Source organism: Dreissena polymorpha, chromosome 7 (assembly GCF_020536995.1).
Source record: "Dreissena polymorpha isolate Duluth1 chromosome 7, UMN_Dpol_1.0, whole genome shotgun sequence".
Classification (NCBI taxonomy): domain Eukaryota; kingdom Metazoa; phylum Mollusca; class Bivalvia; order Myida; family Dreissenidae; genus Dreissena; species Dreissena polymorpha.
In genome coordinates, this window is record NC_068361.1 from 70,850,912 (window position 1) to 70,864,508 (window position 13,597).

The 13,597-nt window shown below is 32.9% G+C and overlaps 1 long non-coding RNA gene across 1 annotated transcript; it reads right to left on the reverse strand.

The window, feature by feature from the left end:
- Window positions 1–201: 201 nt before the first annotated feature.
- LOC127838609 (uncharacterized) lies at window positions 202–2,788 on the reverse strand. The gene is made up of 3 exons (XR_008029876.1): window positions 2,667–2,788; window positions 1,054–1,171; window positions 202–635 (listed from the first exon to the last, which is right to left on the reverse strand). It is a non-coding gene; the product is annotated as an uncharacterized LOC127838609 (long non-coding RNA).
- Window positions 2,789–13,597: the final 10,809 nt, after the last annotated feature.

The following is a 13,597-nucleotide window of genomic DNA, read 5'->3' on the forward strand; positions in this document are numbered from 1 at the left end:
GGTTCACATGCATGCCAAATATCAAGTTGATATCTTCAATATTGCAAAAGTTATGATTTTGACCCATATATTTTACCTTTGACCTTGGTGTTTTTGTAAAAAAGTGTGACATGTGCATAATACACCCCATTTAAAATCAATGGATGCAATGTAAAAAAGTACATTATTCACAGGGAGCTAGAGACAGACAGATTTGGAAACTAAAACAAGCAAATTTATTGACAATGTGTAAACAGTGCTGAGTGAGCATAGAATTTCTTGTATTCAAATGCTTGTGCAGAAACAACATAACATTTCTACAGTATATTCCCTTAAAATACTTTAGCATGCTTAATATTCATAATTATGGATGAAAGGCTGATTAAAAAACAGACACAAGATATACATCAATGCCATTATAACCACATATTCACCCTTACAAATAAAACTTTATTTTTAAATTCTTTGATGAAAACTGACCTCTTTAGTCTTCAATTAAATACTTGATATGTTAAAAAGGTCCATCACAAGACAATTACTGGGCAATACATGTATATAGTCCGTGTTACCACCCACACACAGCTCAAACTGACGGTTAGATGTAAACATGGTAAGGTAAGGTTGCACCAGGATCTGCCAGGTTCATTTGTGAAGATCTGCAATGAAAATATATAACAATGACTGATAATTATGACTGCAACGTTCCACAAACACATCAATAATACATCAATACAGTGGTAACCACATGTTATTTTTCCCTGCATTGTTGTTTTTCTTATTGAACTTAATATTTGTAAAAATAACACAACACATTATTAATCAAATGATACACTGTTATCAACATGAAAATAAGATTTTTGCTTTGTACATAATTTATTTCTGTCCCTCCAGATATGCATAGTGAAAAGAGCTAAGGCATTTTTGTTTAATAAATTCTGTTAGTTTTTATCTAAACATCCGCATGCCATGGATAAGATAATCAATAAATCATATGTTGTTTTACTAATGAAAAAAAATAGAATAAATACTAAACACAAATGAGGTAAACAATACATGGTGTGAGTCATACCATACCTGCTAATTACAGTGTAAGCACATCTTTTGGTACTATGTCATTATTCCCAATCAGTATGTTATGATGTGGATCAGCTTTGGACACATGCCCCTACATGTATATCATTGGAGTTCTTCACTGAAACAACAAGATACAGGCCTTAACACAATTATTGCAAAATATATATGTGTGGTTTTAGTTATATTTAAACATAATATATTACAAATAAAAAAAATGCCCGCACAAGTATTGAATCTGGTAACAATCTTACCAATATTCCAAAACATATGAGCAGACAACCTTTAAATTGTCTAAAACTGGAAACTATAGTCTCTAAAGTGACTTCCAAATTTGTGTTTTTCTACATTTTTTATTTCTATATTTGTTTTAATGAATAATTATCTTTGCGCATCACTGTTTTAATTTCAACTTGATCATGAACACTTAACTGACATTGACGCATTCATTAATCCTTTCAGTGCGGGAACCGAATTTTGAAGGCCTTTGCAAACAGTTTAGATCCAGATGAGACGCCACAGAACGTGGTGTCTCATCTGGATCCAAACTGTTGGCTATTCTGATAGTATTTTTTGAAAAAAAAATCGAAGAAATGCTAATTGTAGAAATTCAGCAGACGACATTTTAGCAGACGACAAATTTCCCAGCATGTAAAGGGTTAATTCTGGTGTTACAAATAGAATTGCGATTGCTTACAGTCCATTACAGGATTGCACACAGATTTGCAACACAAATTTTATAATACATGTACAGTCAAGTTACCATTACCGGATCAGTAGCATAATAAAGTTGTTCTGGTGAAAAGCAATAAATGTTTTGAGACTTCTTTTACATCAGTTTGATTAAATATTACCTTTGCTCACTGATTCAGCATATAGTCTTATTTTTAAACGCAGGCAAAATGTATTTGTGATACCTTTTTTTCGCTGCAGAATTCATGCATTAACAGATCAGTTGTAGCCATAACGGATCACGTGATCGAAACCACTCAGGGGGCTTCTACCACGCTATTTGAACTGTCGAAACATGAACTGTGTTGTTTACAATGCCCCAATTACATTGCCAGTTATAAATTATATTCATTTGTTTTTGTTATAATTGTTTTCTATATGTGATTGAAAATGCTGTGTTCAAAATATCATCCAAAACTGACAACTATTTATCGGGAAGCGCATTCTTGAACATGAAAGTGATCCTCTATGGGTAATGATCCGGTAATGGTAACTTGACTGTATCTTCTACAACCTAATTCCATATTCATGGGTCACACCCCAATTGATCAACAGTTATACAATCATCTTAAAAATAAATAAAGTGAAAGTAGAAAACTTTGAGAAGCATATAAGCACTAAAATTTATCAAAGATGTGTTACTACAGTTGATGTCATTTTAAAATCGTATAATAAGAAATGATTTGACAGATAAATTGTGAAGCGTTTTAGATTTTTGACAACTGTGTAACAGACAGAAATATCCGTTAAAATCGTCATTATGAGAGCCAATACGTCTCATAAACACGTTATGATTGATGAAATATATTCTTTTTTACAGGAAATGTTTTATCCACATACTACTTCTTGAAGCAAACACACTGAAAATCTATGAAAAAATATACCTTGGCAAAATCCAGAAAGTTTATCCGAAAATTTATGTTGATCTGCCATTCCACGCCCTACTGTTTTGATTGTTATATTAACTTAGGTTAATCTACACCATAAAATATCAAAATAAAAAAGGTAAACATAAATATTTAAGTATCCATCGTGTATTTTTAACATCAAAAAATAAAATTAAAATAACTAAACCATGATAAACACCATAATAACGGACAGCGATTACCGTCTGCAATTTCCTTCTTTGTTCATATCGTATGCAGTTTTCAACGTTATCTATATTGTATGCAAATTCCGTAAGCGTTTTAGTGAGACCCTATAGAAACACATGCCTACATAGAGTATATTTGTTTGATTTCGGGGTATACCCGCGCGAAGTGAGCCAATTCATATTCAACATGTTTAGTGTTCGCACTTTACCGAGAAAATAGTTCACGAGTATTCTAAAAAAAACAAACCCATTTTCCTTGTTATTGCTTTTCATTATTAGTTTCATATTTAGTTACGTAAACGCCGAGTTAAGCCCATACTATTTCCTCGTTGATAAGTTGTGGTTAAACCATCCGCATTCCAGCGCTATCTAGAATGTCACTTGAGTTATTCGTACGTAACACCAGGCACAAACTCAACATATATTATTGGGAAGACACGGTACTATATGACAACGTGCGTGGCGTAACACTATTATGTCATGAACGTATTCATGTAAATGCAATTATAATTGTAATTTAGTCCAGTATATATCCTACCAGTTAAAGAGATCAATTTGAATGTGATTTAGTTTTTGTATAAGTATGTTTAGGTATGAATGAATTATATCCGATACAAATATATTTTGCCGTGTATTTTTATCACTTCTGGGAAGAGTTATATCCAGACAAATTAAATTATCTGCATGTACATAAAATAAAACATACGCACTTTAAATATACATAATTGGTTTAAACTTAGACAGTTCCGGCTAGGCATTCAAAGTTACGCATGTTTTTTATACGTTCGAAACTCTCCAGTACGACACCTATTAAAATAATAATTACGATGTGTTAGTTCAGTGGATTTTTTTGTTTATTTCGAATTTATACGAATTGATTTAGTGTTGTATGTAGATATCACTTAGTATAATTAGATGGAATATGGTTCAACAAGGTCTTTCAGAAGGTCTGTACAAATCAGCATGGTACACAGACACAGCATATTTTACACATTGCGGAAGACATCCAACAAGTGAGATGCACATCGAAAGCAACTACTATGAGCCAGTTATGCGTTAAAACCTATAAATTGCTAAGATATGTACACAGCTTTGCTGTTAAAAAAATGTTTAAGTACATCTTTATCAAAACTTTGTTATTTCGAAAAAGCCGTAAGCAATTGCGTTTATCTTAACTTATTTATCCTTAAACAACTGTTTTAGTGTCAGCATTAAATACCTGCCATCTTTATATGGAGGCTATTCGTTGCCAAAAATCCAGCCTTGTCAACATGACAATTTATACTTAGATCGCACTGAATAGATGTGTTTAAATATGAAATATGCTTGTAATTGGTCGTTTGAATATCTTAGTTTTACATGTTCAATAACCACTTTTAACTTTGAAGTTGACATCTTTCAAATTAGTACTGCAATTCGCTTTTGTGACTTTCAAAACCAAATTCGCCACATGTATCAAATGTACGTACACGGCACGCTTTACACAGTACACCTTACCGTTGGTGAAATGATACTGCATCAGCTATCACTCTCAGGTTGACAACTTCACACTTGACTTTTACAAACATACGCGATCAACAGTAGTAGACGATTTTGCAACTTCAATATATGGCAATTTTTACGGAAATAGCCGAGGATAAAGAAGAGGAGCCAACATTCATGACATGAAAGTAAGGAAGATAACTCTGAAGTATTGATAGTGGTCGCACACTAATGTGACAAAAACCAGGTATATGTTTATTTATCAGATTATGGGTAGCGGGTAAAACTGTATTTGTTATCTCCCGTATCTTGAATAAAAGTTTTAAATCGAAAGTACGGTGTTTATTATTAGACCCAAAATTGCATTGTCCCTGTCTGATTAGCGTGTGTGGATTGAACAGGCTAATCTGGGACGAAACTTTAAGCACATACAGTATGCCTCGTTTTCTCAGAACGCAACTCAATAATTCACTTTAATTCACTCTTGTGATAATAAAATTGTTGTAATTGAGTGAATGGTTTACTCCGTACATACTCCGGCAGGTCGTTTGTTACAAGGGTTTGCAGAATAAGCAGACATTTTCTGACATGAATCAGTTTAAATGTGCTAAGTGAAGAATAAACCACATTTGAAGCATTCAGACGAGCTTTAGTGGAACCTCGTTTTCTTGTTCTCACCCCCAAACCAAAAAAAACAGCAACAAAAAACTGTTAAACATCCTTCAAACTCTATGGCACTGGTCAGACTGGGACGAAGGGTGTACAATATCCATTTTTACATTCCTCATAGTTTTTAGAAGGGTAAAACATATCCATTATGACATTGATCACAGTTTATACAAAGAGATACCAATTCACACACATCAGTGTATTAATATTACACACACTCACTTGTTGTTATCAATATTGCCTTGAGTTAAGCGAAAAGACTTTTCAAACTCAAAAGTGCGAACGCACTTACACTATTATTTAAGGGCTCAATACAGGAAACTACACAGGTCACTCTAGGAGAACGGCTCTAGGATAGGTGCCCCCCGGAGAAGTGAACCTTCAAAGATTTTTCACTGGGCGGAGAACTGCCCCCATCACTGTTTTTCACTAAGCGGAGTACTGCCCCCTCAATGTTTTTATTGGGCGGAGAACTGCCTTCCTGCTGAAAAATAGGGGCAGGAGAAGTGCCCCCTTGTCAGAATTGATAGGGAGAAGTGCCCCCTACATAAAAAAATTCGCGGCGAGTAAAGTCGATACAAAGAGCGAGTATTACACTAACAAAAACGCCAGTAAATTGCTTGCTAATATAGCTGGAAAGTGTGCAAAATTTCCAAAATAATATACAAGTAATAAAAGGTATAAAACGGCAAAAATACCTGCCTCGGTATGGACGTCGCCATATTGATAATCCCGTGATTATCCCCTACGAAAAAATCTCTGTTTGCTAATAAAATGTTTCGCTGAATAATTTGATATTTTCCCCGTAATTAAAACAAACAATTAGTATGCACTTTATAACATCCTTATGCAAGCTGAAAACAATAATTTATTTGTTTGTTTTTAACAATTACGGATTTCGACGGTTCAAAATAATTAACCCGTATGCGGCTTTCTTCAAAGGTAACAAGTGCTGAACAATTAAAGTCGGCCCGGTCTACCAATTAGTAGATTAAAAGATCGCGGTGCTTATCACTAAAGGTAACACGTTCTCAGCCTACATAATTAGATGCAAATTAATTAAATCAAACTGAAACCGATTTTGTTTTTTGGAAATGCATGACACACTCAGCTTTATATGCAAACTGTTTCCGTTAAATGTATAAAATACGACATAGACTTTCAAATATTACTAAAATATATCCATTTTGCCTATTGAATTTTATTTATTATTAGTAAATTAACGGATTTTTTCGCTATTTCAATTGGTCAATACTATCTTTTTGTGTACATTAATTCCGATGTAATTTTTCTTTCATAAGTACTACATGTACTTACATTTGTAGTTGCACGTCTTTATTTAGTTACGACACATGGTCTGTATTAACACACAGGCTTTTTCTGCGTGGACTATGTTTTGCGCTCTTATTAAAACACGACTTTTACATGGCATTCATGTATACTGATTGTTGCAGATGCGTACTCGCCATTAGTAATTGATTGCTCACCATTTGCATTGAACGTGTCATTAGAAACCATTGTTGTTTTAGTAACTATTTGCGGGAAAAACGTGTGATGATGATGCCCGACGTTATTGGAACATATTGGTATTAGTTGATATATGTACTTATTTACTTACTTATTTATTCGTTATATATTTTGCTTGTATTCTTATTCACTATCTACTCTTCTTCATTCTTGTATTATTATTCATTATATACACTACTTGTATCATTATTAATTTTCTAAACCACTCGCAGTAATTTCTATCTACTCTACTGAACATCTGAAGGTATTTAATCTATTGAACTTGATATATTTTGAACCCCGGGTAAGGAAATTAACTGCTACACTGCGCCAAACGAAACACCAAAATAACCAAACATATTGGCAGGGGCAACTTTTACACTAGTAAATGAAAAGTGAATAAAGAATGAACCAGGACAACACTACTTATGGCAAAGTCCACATTATTGCAAACAATACATCTAGATACTATTGAGTCAACTTTTATCAAATTTTAAAGTTCACGTGCCGCGATTAAAAAAAACCCGTAAAACACCTTTATTCATCGAATTAGTGCATATCTAAACTTTTTCGCACCTCACATCCTTTCAAATACGGTGTTATTAGCGAGAACGAATAGAACAAAGTCGCGAATTTTCACACATTCCGATGTAATCGCCATTTTCATTCAAACCGGAAGTGACGTCATAAATCTTCCATTGTTCATGCTTTCAATAACTTAATTCGTTTATTGGCAAAAACGGCAAAAGCATTGCCTTGGGCCATTTACAAAAAATATAAAGATTATGGCCAAGACACACAGAAAAATATCATATATATACACACAGTCATACATACATAAATACATAAACCCACATATTATATGACTATTTTAAACATCAAAATATATACATCAAATAGGTATATTCAGAGTTCACACAGCAAGCAATGCATCACGTAAAATCGAAGCATTATAACAATATTTAGCAACGCTGCTGATTTTTCGTTTAGATCTAGATGACATGAAATAAATAAACATATTCATAGACGGCCAGGAAGTATTTACTAGGTATTTTTTCCTAATGTTAGTAAAAGCTGTACAACATAGCAAGAAATGGTATTCGGATTCAATAGTGTTTAGTGAACATAATCTACACACTCTATTATTGCGATCTACTTTTCTGTATATTCCCGTTTCGATTTCAAGATTATGAGAGCTCAGACGAAGTCTTGTAAGTGATATTCTTGATTTTTCGTGTGATACATAGTCTAAATAGTCCTCATATTCAAAAGTTCTTTTAAATTTACAGTAGTAAGATAACTTAGGCATATTTGAAATGGATTCTAACCATGTTTGTTGAAACTGGTCACGGATCCGTTGTCTCACTGAGGCAAAATTAATGCTGATATTAGAATTTTCAAAAAGATCACCATTCCCCAGATAATCAAAGTAGGATTTGCATGCTTTAAACCAGCAAAAGGTATTAATATTTCTTTGATTTGTGAACACACTATACATAATGGAATCTGTCTTATTCATTATTTTTATATAAAATTTAAGAGCTCTTTCTTTACACAACACTGCTAATGGATATTTGCCGGTTTCACCTAGTACAGCCATATTTGGTGTTGATTGTTTTACACCAAGAATTATTTTCAAAAATTTAAAATGTAAGGCATCAATTTCCTTAAAGTTATATATTCCCCATACTTCTGAGCCGTACAGCAGAATAGGTAGAATCATACAATCAAATAGATATAATTTGGTCTTAACATCCATTTTAACATTATTAAATAAGCACAAAAGATTATGATAAGCTTTCAGGGCTTGATCAGAGAGAGCTTTGACAACATATCGCATATTACCTGTATAATACAATTTTACACCTAAGTAGCAAAAACTGTCAACAATTTCAATGATTTGTTCATTTAAAGTCCACTGATAATTATGATGGCTTTTACGCGTTTCAAAGATACATACTTTAGTTTTGTTAACATTAATTTTTTATCCACATGATGTGGAGTATTGCGATATACTATCAAGTTGTGCTTGAAGACTTATCGGATTAGTGGTAAACAGTGCGATGTCGTCAGCAAATAACAGAAGATACAATGATAACTGTTCAATATCTTTGTCTGATAGATTTACCATATCAATATAATCAGTGATATCATTAATGAAAAGTAAAAATAAAAGAGGTGAGAGTGGCTCACCTTGTTTTAATCCTATTGATATGTCAAAAAACTCTGAAAAGTTCATGGTCGAGCTTGAACGGACACATGCTTTTATGTTTGAATAGATTGACTTAATAATGTTCATAATCTTACAGCTCAGGCCTGATTGCACCAGTTTTACCCATAATATATCGTGGTTTACAGTATCGAAAGCCTTTTCATAATCTATAAAAGCAAATAACAAACCGGCGTTTTAAGGCTTCGAATGTATTATCTCTCGAAACTATAGTTACACAAATTGATGGAAAATGGAGTATGATAAAGATTGTGATGAGTTTTCCGTTCAACCGTGCATGTATGAGTCAGAATTTAGCGACAGTCTGTCAGATTTTTTATGATTATGACTCGGACAGCGAGGTTTATTTTGTGAATGCTCAAGATAACCATCGTGTTGGGAACACGGATTAGTAAATACATAACTGTGTTTCATGCACGTGTCTGGGGAAAAAATAATTTTTTTATTGTTATTAAAGTACAAGCTTGTTGAATATGACTTGGTTTCACAAAGCACTGGTTAATAATAAAAGATAGAGCGGATACTTGCACCGGTTTTGATTAGGAAGGAATGTTAGTATTTCTAATGACATGAATTTTAATTTAAAACATTGTTTCCAGTAATAATAAAAGAGTTTAAGTGTGAACACTTATATTAATTCATTGATAAATGTAACTTCCGTTATAATCACATGATAATTAAAACAATAGCATGGTGTAGGTCAAAGTGGGCAGAGTGTGAAATTTATGGGACATGGAGCTGCATCTCTTGGTTAGCTAAGCTGTAATACTGGTCTGATAGTAATACATTTTATGACTGTTTGTTGATATAATTGACCTTGAGATAATCTCTTATCTAAAATCATACTGTGTCTGCAATAATCAACTGTGATATATCCACAGATAAGGCACATTTCATCAGCCAAATAGCCATAAACTCCATGACACTCTGTATTGACTAATACACAACATTGGTAACCGATGTCAATTTGACTGGTAGCCAAGGAAATTCTTGAAACGTAAGAAGCATAGAAATCAATCACAGTGTCTATGTATATATTGTTGTCTGAGGCTATTAAAAACTGGACATTCGAGTAAAAAAATGAAAGATCGTTACATTGTTTACATAAAACCGCTTGAAAAGTCGAAATATTGTTCAACTTGTATTTCTGATAGTACGCACAAAGTAAATTTAATTTTCGGCTAATTATACGTGTTAACATTTGTTTGGCGTATACAATGTTTTAAGGTTTTGCATCTAATTGTATGAACCAATGGCCGTGGTGTCAAAATTATGTAGGAACGAACGTCCGCCATGCCAAAATTAGCGTGAGAGCGATTGTTCGTGGGAGCGATTGTTCGGATACCGATTACAGAGAAATACAAAGCTGTTATTGTTTATGAAATCAATAAATTGTACTAATAATTACAATCCATGCTCAAATCCTCCTAAATTAACATTTTTATCTGAATATTTCAATATAACATAATGAATGATGTTAGTAAATAATATTACTATTTTAATTAATACTTTTTCAATTCAATTCAATTCAATTTTTATTTTAAGGTAGCGCACCTCTAATGATTTCCCGCGATTTCTTCGAAGGTTGAAGAGCCTACTATTAGGTGCCGTAGCCTAGTGGTTAAGGCGATAGACTAGAAATCTTTTGGGACATTCCCGCGCAGGTTCGAATCCTGCCGACGACGTATACTTTTTTGCGACGCGTTTTATTTATTTTTTAACGTAATTTGATTTAATATGGCATGTAAGCTATATTTATTGTTAAATATGTTGCAATTTTTATGCACATTCTTCAATTATTAAAATTAAAACAACGTTATGGCGAAATTGGGTGATTTACTGTTGAAAATATGAACCATGCATGTTGCATTTTTATTTTTATTTAAAAAAGTAAACGGTAAATCTGTCTAGTTCTTGGTATTTTTGCTGTATATAGTGTTTCTATAAAAACTAAGTTTAAAATATGACTTAATTGATACTATTTTGAATTTTATGACACTTTGTTTTTAACCGACCCAATTTTTACTTGGCTGAAATCACTTACATTTCATGGCGCTCTTCCATAGATAAAAATTTGTAAAAAATAAATGTCTGTAAAAGAATACTTATTTCATTTTGTTTAAACTTTAAACACCTTTACAGCATCTGTACACACCAACTGCATGCCCATATTTGGAAATTTGAATGAATTATGGAACTTTTATATACCCCAGGGGTGAAAATAAACTGGAAAAAAGCCGAGCATGGGGGTGGTTTTGAAAAAATCGGTATATTTTTTTAAAGCATGGAAAGCCTACCTACAAATTTGCATGTAGTTCAGTGAAATGATGCTGATTAAGAAAATACTTAATTAGATTATATTTGGATATGTGCCCATTAGAGGTGCGCTACCTTAAGTAGGTGCATATATGTCAATATAAACATTAGCTATGTATAGCTATTTACCGACATATCATAACAACATAACATGTAACAATTAAACAAGCATATGCGAGAGTCAAAGAGAATAAATAAATAAATGACTATAAAACATCGTAGTATCATATACTGAAATGTAAGATCAAAGGTGGGTTTAAAATAAATAACATAAATACATTGTATGAATAAAAAATGTGTGTTGTACCTGCTGATCTTGACTTATAAATGTATAAAAGCTGCCTTAAAAGCAAATGGGTAAAAACTGAGTGAGAAATATGAGCACAAAGGTGCGACAGATACAAAATTGATTTAAGAAAACTGCTATTCCCTCAGGTCAGATCTGCGAGGAAATGATCAGCAGCTACATCACAAAGCACATAAATGAATGAATACATAGTATATATACCCAGACTCATCTTAGATATAATGTGAGTGAGTGTACATATCCTCAATAGCATACATCCATATAGTGATTAAGTTTTAAAGCTAAGTATAAAAGGCAAAATAAAAGACAAAGCAAATAACAAAACAAGAATGAACTAATCTAGCAGATTGCATAGGAAATGCAAAAAAGCAAGGTGGAATGAATGAATGAATACATTCCAATTCCATTTTAAAATGGCTTTTAATAATCTGTGTAATAGACAGTAATTAATTTGAGTCAAATATCAGTACTAAAATGTTATTTTTGATACTTTGTTGGTTATTTAGCTGTAGCTTAGATTGTTTATTTATCAAATGAAATGTATTTGTCCTTTTTATCGCGGTTTTACTGATTAACATATTTGTCCTTAATAATAAGAGCAAGGTTGTAATTTATTGTTTGTTACTAAGCCGTTAATACATACATGCGTGTAATATATTATTAATCCATTTCTTACGAGTAACATCATCTTTGGCCAAACCGAATAGCCCCTTGTTTCCCTTTCCGCACGTTCTTTGCACCCGAAAAAAAACAAACACGATTGTCATGCAAAACACACACACAGAAAAAGCACACGTTTTTAATAAAACTTGTATAAAAAGAACTGTATTAACATAGCACGATATTGATTGTAAAAGTTGACATAAAGCGCTAAGTGTTCACGTTTCGATCCTTAATAACAATGGACAAGTTTCCGTGTCATGCGCGTAGAGTGAATGTGACGTCACAACCAAAATAGGTGGCGGAAATACCCGGGCGGTTTACGGAAAACAAGATCATTGTTTTGTTTTAAGTATTTTAATATTTTTTGCAATAGTTCTTGATGATACCACTCGTTTTAGAATATAAATATTCATAAAAAAGCAGTTTCTGTTATAAAATCGGCATTGGACCTCAAGATATTAGGTATAAAAGAAATAATATTATTTAAGGGCTTAATGTATCCGATAATTAATACCCTGATGTTGATCCGCGACACTAAATGACTGATTGACTGAGTGAGTGACTTTGTTATTGAGCAACTGACTGTGAGTGAGGGAGTGAGGGAGTGAGGGAGTGAGGGAGTGAGGGAGGGAGGGAAGGAGGGAGGGAGGGAGGGAGGGAGGGAAGTTAGCGAGCGACCGACCGACCGACCGACTGACCGACCGACTGAATGAGTGAGTTAGTGAGTGAGTAAATAACGTATACGTGCAGTATAAGCACATGCTGATAGCCACGTGCAGTACTTTGATTTGTTTGTATTATTCGGCGTGCATTGATATGCATCTTTTTAATATTCTTTACTTTTAAGTTACATCATTATAATGAGCGTATTTGGTGCATACTTTATAAGCACGTGCTGATAGCCACGTGCAGTATAATTCTTTAAAGGGTCAATATATTGCAAAACTAGTACCGCAATCAGCTTCAGGGAGACAAAATCACATATAATGGACCATGTTATTATTTATTTCATTTGAATTTAAGTTATACTGGATTTTGAGCTTGTGTTAAAAGTGTGCTGCATTCTTATCGAATTTTACCATTTAAACTCAATAATTCTTTAACGAGGTCAAGATCTCGGAAATTTAACACCGGATTCGGCTTCAGCGAGCCAAATGCATATAGATTTCACTATCTTATTGTTTGATTTCAATGGAGCGACCGAGCGAGCGTATTTTGTTTTTTCACGTAAATAGAACGTAATTAGAAAATGGTGCTTAATGCAAAACATATATTGATTATAACTTATTTATCTTATCTTATTATCTTATAACAAAACTATACACCTTTTATGTTTTAATATAAAATATATATGGGTTTTTTTTAATAAATAAAAATTTAATAACTTATGTGTGTGTTTTTTTTTATAGTTTTTTCAAACTTTTAAACAACACTATAAACTAAATTGTTCACGTTTTATTAACATCGTTGTATTTCAAGCATAAACAAAACTGTTATAAATGTTGTTTTCATTAGGCGACTCATATCTAATGCAGATATTTCTGTGTAC